Genomic DNA, 22,183 nt, shown 5'->3' with positions numbered 1-22,183 from the left:
TTATCCCATCCATCCATTCACTCAACCATTCAGCCATTTAACCTTTCACCAATCCAGCCATCCTTTCACTTACTAATCCTTCCACCAATCCACTATTTTAGTCATCCATCCATCCTCCCTTTCTGTCTCCATCGACCCTTTCACTTAGCCATTCTTCCTTCCATCCATCCATCCACCCACCCATCCATCCATCCATCTACTCATCCACTCATGAATCCATCCATTGATCCTATCACTCATCCATCTATCATTTCACTCCTTCACACATCTATTCATCCTTTTGTCCATCTACCCTCCCTTTCACTCACTCATCCATCCTTACATCCACCCTTTCACTCATATGTCCATTCATTCACCCTTGCACTTATCAATCCATCAATCCATCCATCATTTCACTCATCCACCTACCCACCCATCATCCACCCACCCACCATCCACCCACCCACTCATCCATCCTTTCACCCACCCACCATCCATCCTTTCACCCACCCACTCATCATCCATCCATCCTTTCACCCACCCACCCACTCATCATCCATCCATCCTTTCACCCACCGACTCTCCATCCATCCATCCTTTCACCCACCCATCATCCATCCATCCATCCGTCCTTCCCCTCATCATCCATCCTTCCCCTCATCATCCATCCATCCTTTTCCCTCATCATCCATCCATCCTTTTCCCTCATCATCCATCCATCCATCCTTCTACCCACCCACTCATCATCCATCCATCCTTCCCCTCATCATCCATCCATCCTTCCCCTGCTCCTCTCCTGCACAAGACAACGAGAAGACAGGCTCTCTGTCCAAAATGCCATCCCCCACTGTGATGTACAGTACTTACAGGAGATACTCTAAGAGAACTGATTGAACTGATAGTCCTCCATACTTTGTTAATCAGTGTGAGTGCGATTGTGCCATTTCTTTATTTTCTTACATTATAGACTGCATGTTTGAAGAATCGAGGTTTGCTTACAATTTAGTGACAGTAATTAAGCTCTGAGAAGAGAACCACGTGCTGCCTCGGTGTAATCAGGGGTGTAATCTGGCCGAGTCTCGGATGTTTGGGGCCCTGGGTAGAAATGGAATGTGTGAGCCCCCCTCTAAATAGCAGAGACATGACACATTCAGGGCTGTTTGCATGTGAATAGATGTCGCTGCTCCTGAACCGGCAGTCCCTCCCTCTCAGTCACCTTCGAAGCACCTCTTAACAGGTCATCAAGGGCTGGAGGTGTGAGGGTAGCCATCCCGCTGTGCCTCTCCAATGCTGCGGGGCATCTGAGGAGCTTTGGTGCAGCATCGGAGTGAAGAAAAGAGGTGGGTGCAAGCTGTGCCGGCTTTAGGGTGAGGCAACAGGTGCCCTGTTAAAATGACGGACAAATGGCGTCCGTTAAAGATTCCTTCACGGACAACGGACAGACGGCCGAAATTACGGACTGTCCGTGAAATTTACGGACGGTTGGTCACCCTATCTCACCCCCCGCCCTCCGCATTATTGTGATGGTAGGTCGAGATGTCACTGAGACAAAGATTATGGCGAACCTTCTTTACCGGAAGCTCTAGCAGCAATAATTAATTTTAAAAATCCTTAAAAACAAGCACATTGTCAGCGTGCAAACCCATACATTGAATCTCTTTTCGGCGCACTGGCATCGGATAGCGGCGTAGTTCCTACAGGACTTTGGTGCTCCCCGTTGAACCTGTCCCTCTTAATAAACAAACCAAAGAATGTACAGAAGGCGCATCAGACAATATGGGACCAAAACTGGACACTTCATCAGAGTAAAAGGCTGCTTTATTAGGACAGGCAAGAGGTTTGCCTGTAACATTACATCAAATTGAATAATCCCCACCTCACTAACACATTGAATAAACTATCTTCCACCAACCTTAAACCTCCCCCCAATTTGAAATAATCCCCCAGCCGAAACAACTCATCTTTCGGCAACACTCCTTTCTTCTCACTCATCATCCCAACACAAGCCCCAGCTGCTCCCATCTGCTCCCTGCTCCTAGACGCCCCCCGCCCCCCCAGCAAGTTTCCAAACCTTCAGCAGTGGTACCTCTGAGGCTGAGGCCCACCTGCACCCTAATAAAAGAGACCACACCTGTTTTTTTAGGTCTCGCCTGTCGATGCGCATGCGCATCGAGCTTGCGAGACTATGGGGGCTTAAACACTCTTTAACTAACTTGCAAGGAATCGTGGCGATTCCTTGCAGTGCCCGTGAAATTCAAGCTCAATGCGCATGCGCATTGAGCTTGAAAGCACGTGCACATGCCCCCAGCCGCCTGCCTTGCATGGATTTTCCCTCAGGCGCACTCCTCCCACACCCCCGCTCCGCCCCCTCCCCTGCCTGCCTTGTCGCATTTCGTCACTTCCCTCAGCCGCACTCCAGGCCCCTGCTCTCCTCCCCCCTCCTCCTCCTACTCTCCTCCCCACTCTCTCCCTCACATTCAGAGACACCAAGTCATGTATTACTTGGAAAAACAATACACCCCAGTCATACATGTTCCGTGGCTCTCCGGGTCTTTTATCGAGTCTACCAGAAGGAATATTGAACAATTTAAATTAGGCTCATTTCTCCAGCTTGAATATGAAACTTCATTCCTTTGGTGGGTAACCTCCATTGTGATGTACCAGCGCCGGTTTTCAGGAAATCGGGAACTCTACTTTAGATCGGAGCCCACTACAACTGACAGTGTGAGGTGTAAACCTGTGCACTGCTGTTATTAGAAGCCTACACCTGCAGGATGAGCTTAAGAAAAAGGTTATTTGACTAGTGTGTTCTTACGCCATATAGTGCTCCTGATGGCAGTGTTTGACTGTGCTGTTGGATGCAGGTAATTGTAGTATTTATAATAATGTGTATGGAAAAGGGTTATTTTTAAGTCATGATTACAAGGCTATCTGTGTGCCACTTATGGGGGCGCCTTGTCACTGCCAGGTTGGAGCCTGTACCACGGCCTTGCAGCTGGCAGCCTTATCACAACTCCCGGAGGCAGTAGCATCTCTACCACAGCGTTCACCCCCCACCCCCGCTACTGTCACATAACATCCACCACCCCATCCACCACCATCACCGCATCCACCATCACCACATCCACCACCACATCCACCACCACCACATCCACCATCAACTCCACATCCACCACCACATCCACCATCACATCCACTGCCACATCCACCGCCACATCCACCGCCACATCCACCGCCACATCCACCGCCACCAGATCCACCACACCCACCACCACTACATCCATCACCACAACCACCACCACTACATCCATCACCCCATCCACCACCACTGCATCCACCACCACCACATCCACCACCACATCCACCACCACCACATCCACCATCACCACCACATCCACCGCCACATCCACCGCCACCAGATCCACCACACCCACCAACACTACATCCATCACCACACCCACCACCACTACATCCATCACCCCATCCACCACCACCACCACCGCATCCACCACCACCACATCCACCACCACATCCACCACCACCACATCCACCATCACCACCACATCCACCACCACATCCACCACCACATCCACCGCCACATCCACCGCCACATCCACCGCCACATCCACCGCCACATCCACCGCCACATCCACCACCACATCCACAAAAATAAAAGCCATTGTTATTTGTAATATCAATACATCTAAGTCACGTAAATACAACACACATTGCATTACAAATGCTATAGGTGTCACATTTGTGAAAGTTAAAACTATTGACATTGTAACTGACAAAGCTATTAATTTTGCTATTTTCAAAACCAACACATAAATAAAAAAGTGTCATTTACAATAACAATCGCTCAAACTTTCCTAATGCGAGACCTATTGCATTTCCAATGCTTGTTTGTAAGAGTAAAGGCTGCAGTTGATTGGCTGCTTTCACTTATAAGCGATCCATTCAAATTGCTTTCCTTTGCATTTAAATAGAAGATAGGTTGCAGGTTTGTAATATTTCCTTCATATGAACGTTTTTTTGCCGGGCACTCCTTTCTCTACCTGCTGACCGCTGTACCAATACCATCCAATGATTCCTCCAGTCAGACGTACCAGGTGGCAGTGAAGTTGTTACCGTACAGTAACCGTGCTTAATCATTTACCAACAGACTGCGTTCATAGTCTAGACAGTTCGAATTTCATACACCTTCAGTTACTCTGGTAGTCGTGCTTCATTCAGCCAGGCACACCAAGTGCCCCTTCACTTCCAGTGGCTGTGCTTCAATGGTCGCAATTGTACTCCCAACATGCTTTGTTACCTTCAGTCTATCAAGCTAGCCCATTGGCAGTTCACTTCCAAGAACATTGCACCAGCAATACAGGTGCACAGTTTGGGCCTTCACTTCAGGTGGTCGTTCTTCAACATTCACCCGCAAGCATACACCCTGTTTAATTTGGCTTTGTGCAATCCGGCATGCCGGATGGTTGTCCACTTACTGTAGCCTTGTTTCAGGCGGACCAGCACTCTGAGTGGCTTTCCACTTCCAGTGGCCATGCTTCACTCACCTTCAGTTCGAATATGGCTACACTAGGGCTGTGCCACTCTCTATCCAAATTCGCCCTTACAGCTGAACGTTCACTGCTGACATTAAATGCCTTGCCCCATCATTTCTGTCATTGTCTCCCTGGCCATGTCATAGTGACTCATTGTATAATTTGCTGTCCATAGATAAAGAAAAAGGTGACACCTCTGTAGCAAAGTGCTCAGCATTATTATAGGTTCAATTTTGCTAACCATACTGTTTCACTTTAATCCTCTTCTTGCAACGCTATTTGCTACCTCAAATGTTGAGTTAACCGTCTGTCTGTCCATCCATTTGAGGGTGATAACTAGTAGACAGATGAGCTTGCTTGTTCAACAATTTATATAAGGTAACCCAGAATTTGAAATTAATTAAGAACCTTTATCTGTGATGAAAACCTGTGTCAGTCCATGTAACCAAAGTATGATTTTTATTCACAGTTTAGAAGATGGCAACCAAGGAAATACAATCGAATGTCCCAATTTTGTCAAATGATCAATAGTTACAAGAATGACAGTAGAGGCTCTTGAGTAACTCTACAGTAAAGTCCAAGTATGCTGTGTTCCATGGTCCAGGAGGAACAGGTATTGATGTGAACTCTTAATTTGTGCGCAAAGATCACATGTCTGCATAACTTCTGTAGATAATATTGGCCACCAAAAATGTCTTTTAACTGCTGCTGCTATTGTTTTAGTCATTTCTAGAAGCCCAGCAGTCTTAAAGTAACAGAGCCAACCCATTAAATGTTGTTTAAACGGAGGTGCACTGAACACAATACAGGGAGCCCAATTGTATTTTCTTTACTCTCTTCTTTTATTTCAAAATTAACAATATTTAATAAAAACAGCCAACCCGTTTCGTTCGCCCAAACCAGAAGTTTTTGGAATTTCATCAGGGCTTATGTGTAAATTTTTAGATTCTCAATAAGGTGATAATATAAGGAGATTTCTGGAGTGGAAGTATCATCCCAAAATTGTCAATAAAAATCTATTATATCAGGATGCAATTAAGCTTACAAGAGGTGGCATGTGAAAACATTAGTCCTTGAAAAAGAGACAAAATTCAGATTTTGAAATATCACCACCTTTTATAACGTAGTTCAATTAAGATTTCAAGTAGTTCAACACATAGCGGCAATTCTTTGTGAAGAAATTAAACTCCAATTAAGTGCAGTAAGGCCACCTTGATAATCGGTCTTTGCCTTCTAACCAGAACGGCAATTGTGGTTTATTATTCTTACACATATTAGAAGAGAGGGAAGCTTGCCTACGTGTCTACTAACAAGTAACCCGTGTGCAATTAAAATGGCAGCTAAAACGCGGGAAATGGAATGCGCATGCTGTCATAACGCTTGGAGGGAAAGCTTTGCTCTGCGGAGTAACACCAAACATGGGCGCTTCAGAACTCTCATGCTAAGCATCTGCTCTGCTCAAAATTAAACTGTGTTTGTACTAAGTGCTAATGCACAAATATTAATTTGTATTAAATGGGATTAGAGTAGAGAAGTGTTATACAGTCAAACCATTTTAAAAAAAATCTAAAATCTTGTCTTTTTCACTTCTCTAATAGTTAGTAAATGGGCCTTAATGAGAGATGAGGCTAATAACCACTTGATCTGTGTGCACAGGTGCATTGGAAAGAACTCAGGAGTTCTGATCTCAAGTCTTGGAACCCGATCAAGGACACACCTTTCCCATGTCCTGAGAGACGACAGAACATTCTGAAGACTCAATGGACAAATATAGAAATGTTATACAATGTTATAAAGTCATTATGAAAACAAGTGGGAAATAAAGCTTAGGAGAAACAAATTAATGGGCGGGAACATAAGACAATTCTCTTAAGAACAAGCATTTGCAATGCAATAGGTCTCGCATTACTTAAAGTTTAAGCTATTGGCATTGCATTATTATTTACAACTGCAATAGGTCAAACTTTCAGTAATGCTAGACCTATTGCATTGCAAATGCTTGTTTATCACTGCACGCATGTGGTATCACGCAATTCAAAATAAATACATATGTAAAGTTAAGGGTAAGCTACGGTAGGTACCACACTATAAAGCAATATTTAATATTTGAGTTGCTCTTCAATCAGTAATATTAATACTAGGTAGAAAAACTCAATACCATTCTTGTGGGAAACTGCAAAAGAGAGTTAAATATGTGTCAAAACATACAAGTTGTGTATTTTGGATAAATATTGGTATAATTCTACTTAAAGTAGTTACTTGCCAGCAGGTCATAATTGTGAACCACTGAGTGAGGCCAAGTGAAGTATAGCCAGAGTCACTGGAATTATTCAACAGCAAAGGGACAATTTATGCAGCAGGGTTGACTAAATTAAGCTGCAAGATTAAGCAAATTATGCAGCATGTGGTACATTCTGTGATAGTATTTATTATTTTCACATTTCTACACCTGTCAACAGTGTCTGGGCATAGGTTGCACATCATTAGTGTTGGTTTATCTCCCAAATATAGTAATAAGCAACAGAAAGGTAACCATTGAGCCTATGCAACAGGCCTTCCACTGTGCAGCAACATATGTGACTGCCTTTTAGTAACTTTTGGACTGTTTAAGCTAAACTTTTTTCTGCTAAAATATGCAAATTATACAGTAGATGATAGATTATGTGGCAAATACAGCAAATTTTTAATCATGCGAAAAACTCTGCGACAGCACAAACGCATAATTCAAGTGGCTCTGAGTATAACTGTTTTATGGCACTGTAGGATAAACACCAGTGCTATGCACACCACCACTGAGTATTGTTATAAAAGTACTGGTGGCAACATAGGGAGGGGGTGGGGGTATGGGTATGCTGACTAATGGAGTGAGGGAGGATGAATTATGTTTCTCAGTAGCTATGAAACTGCTGCTCCTTTGCATCATAGTGGAGTTAATCCCAGGGGTCGCCCACGGAGCCGCGCAGCGCACCAGGCTGTCATCCAGCCTCCACTCCGCCGATTAAACACCCGAGTCGGGGCCTGCCCATAATCCGGATGTAACCTCACGCAGAACTGTGCTAGTGGCCCCATCACCACAGTCAACCCGTGCGGCTCACCATCACGGTCGCTGGACGACTGAGTAGTCTTGACTGAGAAGTAAGTTTTTATTGGCAGTTTTTCATACTTTTTCAAGTTTCCGCCAATGCTGGGCAGGCGCTGCAGCTCTGCTATAGTAAGGGTGATCATATATATAGCGCCTCCCAGCACGCCACAGTTTGTACCGCCCAACGCACGCTTAATGTTGTTCTATGGAAGCTGGTTGTCTGCTGCCCCCTGCTCCTCTTGGCCCCTTCCTTCCCGTCTGTGGGTCGCTGCGGAAGACCGAGCGTGGGCATGGAAAATTGTAGCGACTCGTTCGCTGGTTGTTTAGGTCTCACTGAACCAATGCGTAAGCATTGCTCGGCGAGATTATAGTAAGGCTTCCGTAAAGTCTCCCCAAACTGCGGATTAGGAACAGTTCATGTGAGCCAGGCGCATGCACATCACCAGCCACATCGCACATCGCACTCCATACACCATATGTCTGAGCCTCGGCATCAGACTTCGAAGGAATGCGCTCCCCCGCCCCCGCCACAGCAATGCTACTCCCCTAATGAAAGTCTATACATAGTCCATTGTCCCCACGTTTTTGTGCACATTTCAATACCGCTTTTCTGTGTCTCCTACATTAATTCATTTATTTTTATATTCATAAGAGTGTCATTTGGTTTTCAGTCGTCGCTCATGTGCACCTCTCTCCCAATCTACTTTCCACTTTGCTCTGTCGCCAGCGTCCTTTTCCTCCACCCGCTCTGCACTGCTCTTTTTTTACAAGCACCAACGGTGGATCACCCTTGTAAATTTCAAAATAAATAAAATACTGTGTTATCAAAAACATATTCTATGTATCTATTAAGAGCCTGGCGGTAGCAATATCTGTTCCAGATATAGCTTTCTGACGACCTGCACTTAGTTAGTTTAGTTGTTTACCTTCTTACTGATCAGAGTGCCCTGTATGTGGAATTTATATGGAGGATTTGCTTTGCATTTCAACCAAACCCTTCTAAGGACCCATGTCTCAGGTTCCAGCAGGCGCGGTTATTCAGAAGATGAGGAGGGTCGATTATTTTTCTTGAGTTTCAATTTCACAACATGCTTCTCTATTAACGATTTCTATAAAATTACATTTTTGTCCCATGGTTGAATACATGTATATTGAAAATGCACGGGTGTGATTTCCATACATCAAATATGATTGAACGATGGAGGTGCGGGAGTTCGTTTCAATCTAAGCAGGTGGTGTGCATTGAAATGCAGGTACCGTGGCAAGCAGGCACTGCGTCAGTTGAGTGAGTTGGCCCCACTGAGATTTGAGAGGAACACGTCTTCTCTATGTAGCTGGATAAGCAGCATTGAATTGAATTGAAAAGCAATTTATATTGCGCGACTAAAACCCCAAGCATTGTTGAATCTACGGCCCTCACTCTACCACTTTACTGCCCTCACTCTACCACTCTACTGCCCTCACTCTACCACCCTCACTCTACCGCTCTACCGCCCTCACTCTACCGCCCTCACTCTACCACTCTACCTCCCTCCCTCTACCGCCCTCAGTCTACCACTCTACCGCCCTCACTCTACGACCCTCACTCTACCACTCTAACTCTACCACTCTACTGCCCTAACTCTACCACCCTCACTCTACCACTCTACCGCCCTCACTCTACCGCTCTACTGCCCTCACTCTACCGCTCTACCGCCCTCACTAAGTTCAAGTTCATAAATTTGTATAGCGCACTACGCACCCAGAGGGTCTCAAGGCGCTTGGGGGAGGAGGGGGGGGTACTTTACTTATCGAATATCCAAGTTTTAAGTTGCTTTTTGAAGGAGAGGTGGTTCTGTGTAAGGCGGAGGTGGGTGGGGAGAGAATTCCAGGTTTTGGCCGCTAGGTAGGAGAAGGATCTTCCCCCCATGGTGGGAAGATCACTCTACTGCCCTCATTCTACCACCCTCATTCTACCGCCCTCACTCTACCGCCCTCACTCTACCACTCTACTGCCCTCACTCTACCACCCTCACTCTACCACTCCACCGCCCTCACTCTACCACTCTACCGCCCTCACTCTACCACTCTACCACCCTCACTCTACCACTCTACGGCCCTCACTCTACCGCCCTCACTCTACCACTCTACCGCCTTCACTCTACCACTCTACCGCCCTCACTCTACTGCCCTCACTCTACCACTCTACCGCCCTCACTCTACCACCCTCACTCTATCACTCTACTACCCTCACTCTACCTCCCTCACTCTACCACTCTACCACCCTCACTCTACCACCCTCATGCCCTCACTCTACCGCCCTCACTCTGCCACTGTACCGCCCTCACATCCTCACTCTACCACTCTACCGCCCTCACGCCCTCACTCTACTGCTCTCACTCTACCACTCTACCACCCTCATGCCCTCATTCTACCACCCTCACTCTACCACTCTACCGCCCTCACTCTACCGCCCTCATACCCTCACTCTACCGCCCTCACTCTACCACTCTACCGCCCTCACTCTACCACTCTACCGCCCTCACTCTACCGCCCTCACTCTACCACTCTACTGCCCTCACTCTACCACCCTCACGCCATCACTCTACCGCCCTCACGGCCTCACTCTACCACCCTCACTCTACCACTCTACCGCCCTCACTCTACCACTCTACCGCCCTCACGCCCTCACTCTACCGCCCTCACTCTACCACTCTACCGCCCTCACTCTACCACTCTACCGCCCTCATGCCCTCACTCTACCACCCTCACTCTACCACTCTACCGCCCTCACTCTACCACTCTACCGCCCTCACTCTACCACTCTACCGCCCTCATGCCCTCACTCTACCACCCTCACTCTACCACTCTACCGCCCTCACTCTACCACTCTACCGCCATCACTCTACCACTATACCGCTCTCACTCTACCACTCTACCGCCCTCACTGTACCACCCTCACTCTACCGCCCTCACTCTACCGAACTCACTCACTCTGTCGGCCTCACTCACTCTATCGCCCTCACTTTTCTATCTATCTATCTATCTATCTATCTATCTATCTATCTATCTATCTATCTATCTATCTATCTATCTATCTATCTATCTATCTATCTATCTATCTATCTATCTATCTATCTATCTATCTATCTATCTATCTATCTCCCTCCCTCACTCTATCTATTGCCCTCCCTCCCTCACTCTATCGCCCTCCCTCACTCTATCTATCGCCCTCCCTCTATCTAACGCCCTCACTCTATCGCCCCCCCTCACTCTATCTATCGCCCTCCCTCCCTCTATCTATCGCCCTCCCTCTATCTATCGCCCTCCCTCTATCGCCCTCCGTCTATCTATCTATTGCCCTCCCTCTATCTATCTATCGCACTCACTCTATCTATCACATCACCACAGCATCACTCAGCACCACCACAGCATCACTCAGGGGCACAACAACATCACTATGCGTTACCGCAGCATCACTGAACACCACAGCATCACTCGTCGCCACCACAACCATTCAACAACAACTGGTTCAAATACGCTCTCTCAATGTTTCAAGCTTTATTACAAATGTCACAAAAAGATGTTAATATTTCACTTCTGTTCTTGGATTTTCGTCACAATAAAATACACTTAACATAATCTTCACAAAAGCTATTTACATAAGTTTAAGCTATTGCCATTAGAAATTACAATAACTTTTATTTAAGTATTAATTATTTAAAAAAATAAAAGCCATTGTTATTTGTAATATCAATACATCTAAGTCACGTAAATACAACACATATTGCATTGCAAATGCTATAGGTGTCACATTTGCGAAAGTTAAAACGATTGGAATTGTAAATGACAAAGCTATTCATTTAGCTATTTTCAAAACCAACACATAAATACAAAATTTGTCATTTACAATACCAATAGCTCAAACTTTCCTAATGCGAGACCTATTGCATTGCAAATGCTTGTTTTGTTGGTGTATCCGCCAGCATGCCTGTTCTCTTCTCCGGGGCTTCCTTCCCAGTCTTACCTTCAGTGGTGAGTTGTGGCAATTTATATAGCGCAGTATGCAGAGGACACAGCTTCTTGGCACCTGTCTGATGGCTGTGTTTACTGTCATAGGAAACGTTCTGCCTGTGCTTGAGACCGTTACTGCAGCTCTCTGTATTGCTAACTGTTACTTCTGAAAAAGTTTGACATTTCAGTTTTTTTCCTTCAAATGGCGTTTGTCTGCCTAATGTTTTAGAGGAGGTGGTGTGAAGCAAGTACTTTGTGAAGGCATGCCATCAGTAAGCTGAGTGGCCGTGTTAAAAGCGCACTGTAAAGATCTCTTTCTTCCCTTAAAATCAATTAGGAACATTTAATTGTCGTGTTCCGCTGCCTGTAAAGAACTGGCTAATGAAAACTTTTGTTTGATATAAGAGTTTAGTCTACCTTTTTGCAAAATGTAATAGATATGCTTATTTCTTTGAAAGCTGAGAACCTAGTTCTGGGTTTTCATCAAACAAATAAGTGCATTGATGTTAGAGCTAGGTAAGGTGCCTGCTGCCGGCTTTCTCCAGCTCGTTCTCTGGAGCTTTTTTTCTACCCACACCTCTAAGAAATATCACCTGTGCGCGGCCCTGCCATGTCAGCAGGGGTCATCGAAGTACTTAAGCCTCCTGGTGCTGGCTTCTTGTGGCCGTGGCATAGGCCCTTGTCTGCCTGGCACGTGCCCATGGGCCCTGGACGGGCAAGCCCCATCGTCCCACAGCCCGTGATCTGGTCAACGTAGAGGGTGGCAAAGCCATAGTGTAGGTATTGGAAACCTCAGAGTTGGGTCCTAAAGAGAGCGAGACAGCCAACACATGAGTGCCTGTAGCAGTAAATCTCCATTAAGCACTATATAAATTACCAGATGCGAGCACTCACAACCGTATGTACTGCGGTCAGTTCTTGACAGACCCTGTGACAATGATCTTACCAAACCCTAACCGCTGTTCATAAACCTGCTCGTTGCCCAGAACTAATGCTCATGCTGCACTGACTTGGAATCGCAGCTTCATTTGATGTGTGGGTAAGTATCTTCATGAGGCGAGGTTTGGAGGAGACGAAGGTAGTGTGGTGGTGGGGGGAGACCAAAATGTAAAACATTTTGTTGTGCCCGTAGAAACGTTCTGCTAAACATAACACGTGTTCTTGACTGTTTTCTCTTGGCAGGATGTCACATGTTTATTTTGTTGTACGTCATATTGGTATCTCATCAATTAAACAATACTAAGGAGAACATTCTGCACTAAACTCCTTGAGCTGCCAGCCAAGTGATCGGGACTGTTACAAACAGCGTCAGCCTTTAATGGACTGTTAACACCATTGACAGCTTGAGCCAAGATCCTAGATGACAGAGTACAAGTCTTCGGCCACATCGTTACTATTTTTCAGAGCTAACCACTTATCGGTTCCCATGGGCTCCTCAAATCGCTAGAGCATATCGACAAACGCCATTCTTTAACGCACAAGGGTCAGAAGTGCATGTATGTGGTGGGATCACCCTCGAAGGCCTCTCATTTTCACATTTCAGCACATTTTTAATGCTACACCCAGGTTGCTAGTGCAGGTCGCCATTAAAAAAAAGCAACTGTGACTTGAAGAAACAGTTTCCAACTTCTCTTTCCTTCTTTCATTTAGTTGCTTCCCTGTGAAATGGATCCAAAAAAGAACAATCCTGTGAGTGGTGCACACGCGCCACAGCGAGACACGATGTTTCAATTATCGCGCCCATGTCTGGGCACGATAATTGAAAACACATGGCAGCGGTGCGAGTAACCAACACCAATAGGCCTTTGGTCAATTGCATGCTGTCTTTGATAAAAAGACGCACGCAAAGGCCAAAAGCGTGGGCCATAAGGAAAAGCAAAAGGAAAAGCACACACACGAGCGTGCGAATCCTAGGTCCGTTTTGAAACCCCCTAGAAGAGGTCTCTCGTTCCGCGAGCAGTGCTGCGCACTGCAACGCTCACACAAGACCTACAAAATATTAAACTTAGCATGGTGTGATGATCATCCCCTTGGCTTGTCCAATCAGAATTTGCAGTTTACACAAGTTTGAAACATTTGGGGCTGGAACATGCCATCAAAAGGTGTAATTGGGGGGTTAGTTAGTTGAGAGAGCCTGATCGCTGCCAGAACGCTGAGAGATAGAGATGCTGTCAAATGCTGATTAAAATACCTGAAAGCAGACTTAGATTTTTTTAAATAAATAGAACTAGGAAGGAGCTTTGCAGAAGAATCGAGGAGGCAATAGAACTAGGAGGAAGATTTTGCGGAAGAATCGAGGAGGAAACTAGCATCCGAGAGTGGTTTGACGCTGACATTAAATCCTGAAGAGGTTACCTGCCCTGTCCTAATTCTGTCTTGAATATGTCACCTGAATTTTATCGAGGGGCCCAAACTCTTGGCCAGAGGGGTTTGATTTTGCACCATCCTAGGTAAATATAAGTTTAAGTTTGCTGTCGCTGGAATCACAATTTAAAATCTTAACTTATGGTAAAGTGGGATTTTAAATTGCAATTCGGAAAATACCACATTTAGAAAGTTGGCATTTTCTTGCCTTTGCCATTTGGTGCCTGCAGACTGTCTCTGGGTCACATGACCGACGGGCCTTGTGTATTCCTCCTAGACAGCCTTACACAATAGAGAGCTTATGTGTGACTGAATTGGCTCACTGGCAGGATGGGTGGGAGGAACCCGGCCCAGCCCCCCTTGCACTAGAATAGGCTGTGTCCTGTCTCCACAAAAGGGCTGTATAACCCTGTAGTTAGTCTGGAGCCAGGGCCAGGAAGGCAGGGCATCTGTGCCCTTCAAAGGCCTGCCTCTAGAAGCTTCTCCCCACAACTGTGTATACTGTACTTCAGCCACAACCATTTCAGTACACTTCTGGACCTGTTGATACAGTGCCAGGAAGAAGGACTGCTGTGCTGCTACAAGTACTGCTACTCTGGTGGACTGTTTCTCTAAAGGAACTGCTGCCCTACTGTGCTGACCTGCTGTCCTCTTGCCTGGGGAAGAACTGAACCTCCAACTTCATCTTAAATGCAGGACCCCAGAGTGACTCCAGGTGCTAATCTGATGGCCTCCTAATCTAGGCTTTAGAGACCCCTTTGAATTGAATAATTACCGGCCAATTTCCTTGCTGCCTAGCATCAGCAAAGTTGCTGAAAAATTCATTAATCACCAGCTATCCAACTACCTTGAAGTTAACGGTCTACTTAAACCTTCACAGACGGGATTCAGGCCGGGCCAGAGCACGGAGAACGCAATAATTGCGGTAGTAGAAGAGGCCAGAAAGATCATAGATTCAGGAGGATCAGTGGCAGTGATCCTCCTGGATCTGAGTGCAGCCTTCAACACCGTTAACCATTCTACCCTGGTTCACAGACTTGAGGGTCTGGGCATTTCAGGATCTGCTCTGTCCTGGCTGGAATCCTTTTTGAACGGCCGGTCTTTTCAGGTGGCAGATGGTAATTTCACTTCTAAAATAACACATATACACTGTGGCGTTCCTCAGGGTTTGTCCCTGAGTCCAACTCTTTTTAATGTTTATATGTCCCCCCTTGAGAAGATTGTCATCCCATTTGGTATCAAATTATTAACTTACGCGGATGACACTCAGTTGGTTGTGTCCTTAAGTCAGCAGAACCAGTCCGTTACCAACCTCTATTCTTGCCATGGGGACATAACCAAATGGATGGATAAGTCCCATATGAAACTAAATAGTGACAAGACGGAAGTCCTGGTCCTGGGCAATCAATCACATTTTCGCCCAGAGACCTTATGGCCTCCCTGCATGGGTCCACCCCAACCCCAAAGTGTGAAATTAAAAATTTGGGGATTTGGCTGGATGAAGGCCTTACCTTTACCACCCAAGCAAGAAAAACCGCTGGTACTTGCTACGGCCTCCCACGCACTGCCCGAAAAATCTTACCTTTACTTCCCACCCAGTCCCAAAAGCTGCTGATTCAGGGCCTTGTATTGTCCCGTTTGGATTACGGCAATGCCCTGTATCTTGGGGCCCCTAATAAAGTGATGGGAAAGCTCCAGGTTGTGCAAAACGTTGCTGCCCGACTTCTCATGGGCATGAACAGCCGGTGCTCAGCCAAACCAGCCCTCAAGTCACTTCACTGGCTGCCCATTCAAGAAAGGGTGCATTTTAAGGCCCTTTGTACCACTCATAAAATCTTGCATGGGAAAGTACCTCCCGTACTAAAGGATCTTGTCACTCCCTACAAAACTAATAGAGCCCTTCGTTCCACACACTTGTATCTGACGTCTATACCTAGGATCAAGAGGGTTCGATCCGGAGGCCGTCTCTTTTCATATAACGCCTCCAAATTGTGGAACGCACTGCCATTACACATCCGGGCCCAGCCTAATTTGCTTTCATTTTGCAAACTTCTTAAGACATGGCTGTTTCCTTAACTATCTTCTTTCATCCTATCCTGCTCTATCATTAGCGCTGGGACGCTCACGGGCAGCCATGCGCTCTACAAATCTGTAAAATAAATAAATAAATAAAAGGCTCTCCAACTTCCTGAACTAGGCTCTGTACCCAGCTGCAGCATGGTACTGAACCCCAAGTGGTGCCTCTCAGGTCCTAGGCCCTTGGAAAGGCTCACAGGAGCTTAAATCAGGTTATGGGCTCTTTGTGACCCCAAACTGATTTGTTCGCACCAAGACTGTGCCGCTCACACCGAAAATCAGCGTGAAGCGCCGCCAGCCAGTCTCTTCACATTTCAGCATCGACCGCTCATGTGGAACTGCCAACACGAAGCTCCAGCCCGCCCGTCCATGACGCCTGGCCTGCTCTTCGCTCCACGCTAACAGCCTCTTGTGGCACTCTGCTTGATCCTCGCGGCCCTCTTCAAAGTGAACGGGACTCTTGGCAGAAAACTTGAGACGGTAAACCTTGGGCGGGAGTAACCTGTAGTGATGTCCCTTCTTAACTCACATTAGTTCTCCCTTAGTGTATCGAAGTAGCTGCTTTAGGCTGCTTCTGCTAGCACAGCTGCACATACATGTTTTGTTTTTGTGACACCATTTTAGAAATATGCTGTACATGTTGTTTTGGTATTCAGTGAGTCTTGTAGTTGTAGGGAGTTTGTCTGCACATTCCGTACAAGGACATTTAGAATACATAACACAACTGTACTGTTTTCTGCTCAGTCAGCAACCGCTCCTAACATTTTAGACATAACACGCTGGCCTAGCTGCAGTTTTCCTACAAAATAGTTTTATCATATAAACTGTGTTTTGTCCCTTTGTGGGCAGAGAGGAGATTTCCGGCAAAAAGGCCTGTCTTGGAATGAATGCACACTGGTATGGGATCCATTGCTAATCCCAGAGATCACCAATATATCCCTTTGCTTACACAGTAAGAATAGGCATAGACAGATAGATAATTTGCCATGATTGGGTTGTTCATTGTATACAGTTTGCTAGCAATGTTTATTACTTTGCTTACTTGTATTTGTCTATTAATCGCAGCACATCTGCTTCATAATAGACTACGATAGTTTCAATAAATGTATTGTAAACTCCCATGGTGTCTTTCCTTTGTTTACTAATGGATTGCATGAGTGAGAGACGAAAGGTGATGATCTATTTCCACTGTTCCCCAGGGGACTAGGGGTTCATGTTCTAGGTTTGGGAAAACCACCTGCTACTCAGGGAAGGTAAGGAGTTCAGGTGAGGCACTGTGAGCTAGCCCAGATCTAAGTTGACAGGTACTGACATGGTAGAGAGACACAGTCCCTGCATTCTAATATCCTAACATCCCAAGGCCCAGTTCTGTTTACCAGCAGAATCCCTGTGACATGGTGCCACCAACGATTGGTCAGGTACTTATTTAACTGTCTCCTGAGTAGTCCTTGTGAGTGCCCATAGTACACTTACACCTCCTCCGGAGACGTCCCTTGGTGTTGGGGATTTATCCTCCACAGTATTTCAGGAAGCATCTAATCTTTGCTGTTGGTTGTTTAAGCTTGAACCTTTAAAAGGATTACCCATATTACTGTTTGCACTTTGTTTACCTTACTGGTACAGTACAGTACGCAGCTAAAGCATATACCAGTCGCTGACAATTGCAGACCTGCCGTCCATTCACGTTTAAATTTACATGGCCTTGGCAATGTAGGTGGTGAAATAATCTTCGTATTTGAAGCCCACAAGGCTTACCGTTTGGAAGTTTTTTATTCTTGGTCAATTATCCAGCTGTGGACTCTAACAAGAACATATCATGAATATACTCATTTTGCAGCACCACAACAATACAGAGCATATCAGCTCTTAGAAATTCCACTTTCACATTGGCAGTATCATAATTGGTTCCGAGGCACCCTAATACATGTACTTAGTCATGAATGCATGGGTCCCCTTAATAATGTAGGGGCTACTTAGCCAGCATTAGCTGGTTATACACCATTCCATAATGTACATAATTTCAATGCTAATGAACTAGTGCAACTATACAATGGTCTAGTTGATTATATAAACGTTAACTCAATGTGTTTCTTGCACCTTGATGGCTGTCCCAGCTAGAGCAGGCCTAGAGCAGGTTGCTTGCATTACCAACAATAAGTCCTGTAATTATTCATTTCTTTATGGGTACAATTTCCACAAACCGTGACGAAATTCCTTTTTGGATAGCCCAAAAAAGAGATCAGATTGAAGCTGTGTTTCCCCTTACGGGACCACAGGACAAGCACAGAATATTGACTATGTGCTTACCCCATGGGATGGTTCGCTAAATAGGTGAAGGTAACACTTGGGGCACAGTCTTTGCTGTTGCCTATACCATCACACATGGCACACCGTCCACGTCAATCTTGCCGGAAGAGTTAAAACAAATACAGGATGAACATTGGGCATCTGCTGCCTTGGATTTTGGGATGAAATTAATGGGAAGCTTTCCCGTGGTATCAATTATTCTGTCCAACATTAAAGGCGAAGCAGCTTCTCTGGCTATACGCCAGCGGCTCGCCTAGGTTGCACCAGCCAACCAGGAACGTGAGCTAACTATAATTATTGCTGAAGTATATACTTCTATAGGTCGCAATAATTTGGGAAACAGACCCAGTAAATTACAACTTGTAAACCTACTTCCGACAAGGACACTGTCAAGCAGAACCCGGAGTTTGTTAAAAAACAATGGGATAAGCCCAAACCTAAAGAAAAGATTAGGTCTAAAGGAGGTTTTCCGCTGCTGGAGCCCTCTGACAGACAGTACAATTTGCATGATCACACACAATTGAAAGCACAAGATAGGTATCAGGTTTCTGAAACTTGTCCTTCTCATTCCTTTTAGGACTCATCTGAGAAACTCTACGAGACAGGAGGGCTTTTTGAACGCAAACAAAAAGAGTACATGAAACCCAAAAAAAGACTCACAACACATATCTAACGTGAAGGAGGAAAAGCCTTCTCCATTTAAATCCCAATTTAAAAAAAAGAAAGGTGTGGCTATAACCGCAAAGTATGCCACAAACAGAGCGAAAGTCCCTATATTATATGCTCCCTCGCTTTCGATGTCACAGAACCCAATGCTGCCATGTATTGCAGGTGTGATTAGAAAAACCATGGAACAAAAAACACACCTTTACACGTTTGCAGATCTATTTCCTGATAACGAATTTATGCTTCCTTCGCAGGTGGAAGAAGATCAGACTGTGCCCTTCTCTGAATTGTTTTTGTATCATAAACTGTGAACGGCCTGTCGCACCATTAGGGATGATTTCCTGTCAGCTCCCCGGTCTTCCCTGCATTGGAGAACTTGGTGAGATCCCCATCTCCCCGCAGGTTGGTTACCAGAATATATAGGCAAATGCAGGCCACGGTGCCAGTGACCCAGCCAAAATCCCTACAGTTCTGGAATGAAGACCTTCAGATGCCACTGACCGAAGACCAATGGGAATTCTGTTGTGGTCAGCTTGCGGAACTCTCACCCAATTATAGACTGCGCTTAATACATTTCAAATACCTACATAGATTCTACAGAACACCCATCAGTCTGCATAGGATGCGGCTCAGGGAGGAGGAAGCTTGTTGGCGATGTGGTTTTTACCCCACCTCTTTGTTACACATAGCATGGTCTTGTCTGGCACTTGCAGATTATTGGTCCAAAATTTTTATCTCGGTGAAGCAGATTGTTGGAAGGTCGGATGCCCCATCCCCCGAGCTAGGCATATTGGGATACGTTAAAAACACTCCACCCAAATCACGGAAACTGCATGCTTTACTTTTTCATTTAGCTAAGAGGCAAGTGGCGATACACTGGGGCAGGAGGAGGGTGCCATCGACCAGGGGATGGTTGGCTGATGTAACATATGGTCACACTCAATTGGAAACATTCTGGGAGCTTATGCCGCTTACTTCCCGACATCCCAACATTTGGGAACCTTACTTACAATGGGCCCAGACACAAAAAGAGGCTGCTGAAGTCGATGACACAGCAGCTGTGCAGCCTTCGGAGTGGGTGGAGGGGTAATTGGATATTTCATAGAAAATGGTAGGCCGTCATGTTTCAAATGTCTATAATGAGACGGAGCAAATTGTTGTGTATATACAGGACTGTATGTCTCACACGAGGACTAACTATTGTTTTAAGCCTGAATACCCCTGTATGATATATTGTTTTGTGTCGTGGGCCCCTCGAAGCTATACAGACGTTAAGTATGTGTACCTCATTATTGACAGAACAACGTGACCATATATTGCATATTTGTATAGTCTTATGACATATGGCTCTATCATGATTCGTGATTGATGTAACTACAAACTGGCTTGTTCTGTGGTTGTAATGATTTGTAATTAATCAAAATGCTAATAAAAAAAAGTATGCCACAAACATTAAGAACTCTCCTCCTGAACAGGAGGTGGACAGTGACTCTCTTTGACAGTGTGGCAGAAGTCACTATAGTGTTCAGGAATCTCCAGGAGTTTATGGCAACAAAAGCAACTGATCAATATGTTACATTAAAAAACCCCAGATAGATGCGTAGCTCCTCCAGGTAGATTATATAACTTGGGCATACTAATAGAGGAGGACATACAGCACACTATATGAGTAATATTCCAGGAAAATGTAACATTATTTTATGACATTTTCATAATGGAGGTTTATTGGCCCCCGGAGTTTTCACAAACTTCCCCACAAGGTGAAAATATTATCCTACTTGCATTTTCTACGCTTGCCCCATATGAGGTCAAATAAGCATATGCTGCAAAATTGGCTGTTGCACTAGACCCAGCTTTATATCAGAATCATGTCAGCTGGGACAAGGATTCTTCTTAACATATAATACTGATAAAGACCAGCCCACAAGTGCAACCACTATACTGAATAAAACAGGATGCTAAAGCACCTGTTTGAGAAATACTCTCTCAGTTGGGGTACCAGGGAGTAATTGAACCATGTGTCTCTCAAATGAAGAATACATTTTTTACTGTTTTGAAACTCTGTCATATCATATTGTCTTAGACTATAGACAATTAGTCATACATGCACATTTGCAATACAAAATACACACAGTACAGCATTTATGTAAAAAAATCCGTAAAAAATACAAAACAGTCTTGGACATGTCCAGTTTGTTTTTTTTCTGCCAAAATATAGCGCATGAAAGCAGAGATTGGATTGCCTTCTTGGTGCTAGGCTTCAAATGTTGTTTTTTCAAACTTCCCATGGGGTATAAGAACAGCCCAGGACTGTTTGCTGCCCTCATTCTGTCAAATCTACATCATATTGACCTAGAACCGTTGCCCTATGTAGATGTCTACATGATGGATGAAGAGTTGTATATACATTTGGCCAGAGCAGATCATATACATTTGGCCAGAGTATGAATGAATGCATGAATGAAGGATTTGTACAGCCCTGGAATCACCCCCGAGGAGTATCTCCGCGCTAACAGCGAAAGTAACAAATGAGGGAGGGGCAATCAGTTATTGAAAAGTTTAGTTTTCAGAAGTTTCCTGAACTTAAGAAAATTCGGGCACTTCAGTAATGAGACAGGAAATGAGTTCCAAAAACACGGGGCAAGGTAGGCAAAGGTTTTGCCACCAGCTCTTAGTTTATTAAACCGAGGGACAACTAGCAAAGCCTTCTCTCCAGAGCGGAGAGATCTACTAGGAAGGTAATGGACGAGTTATTGTGCCAGATATCTGGTCCCCCTATCATTGATTGTTTTCTGGACCAAGCAGCAGATTTTAAACTTGTATCATTCATGGATGGGGAGCCAAAGGAGGCATCTCAATAATGGCAGAGATGCCGATCTAGGACGCATATTAGGAGCCAGACGCGCTGCCGTGTTCTGGACCACGTGCAACCCTTTTTAACAAAGTATTGTTTGCAGCTACCAAAAGTGCATTACAGTAGTCAAGTCTGCTGACTACCAGAGCTTGGATCAAGGTCTTACGTACTGATCAAGGGAGAAGGTGGAACAATCTCCATAGGAGCTTCAGCATGTGAAAACAGGTGCCTGAAGTTGTTGCCACTTGATCCAGAGTAGATCGCATTATATTGGGATTTACTGAATCTGGCTACTTGTTCAATTTTAAGAAA

This window comes from Lissotriton vulgaris, chromosome 4_1 (genome assembly GCF_964263255.1).
Source record: "Lissotriton vulgaris chromosome 4_1, aLisVul1.2, whole genome shotgun sequence".
In the NCBI taxonomy this organism is placed as follows: Eukaryota; Metazoa; Chordata; class Amphibia; order Caudata; family Salamandridae; genus Lissotriton; species Lissotriton vulgaris.
This window is presented reverse-complemented; position numbering follows the sequence as displayed.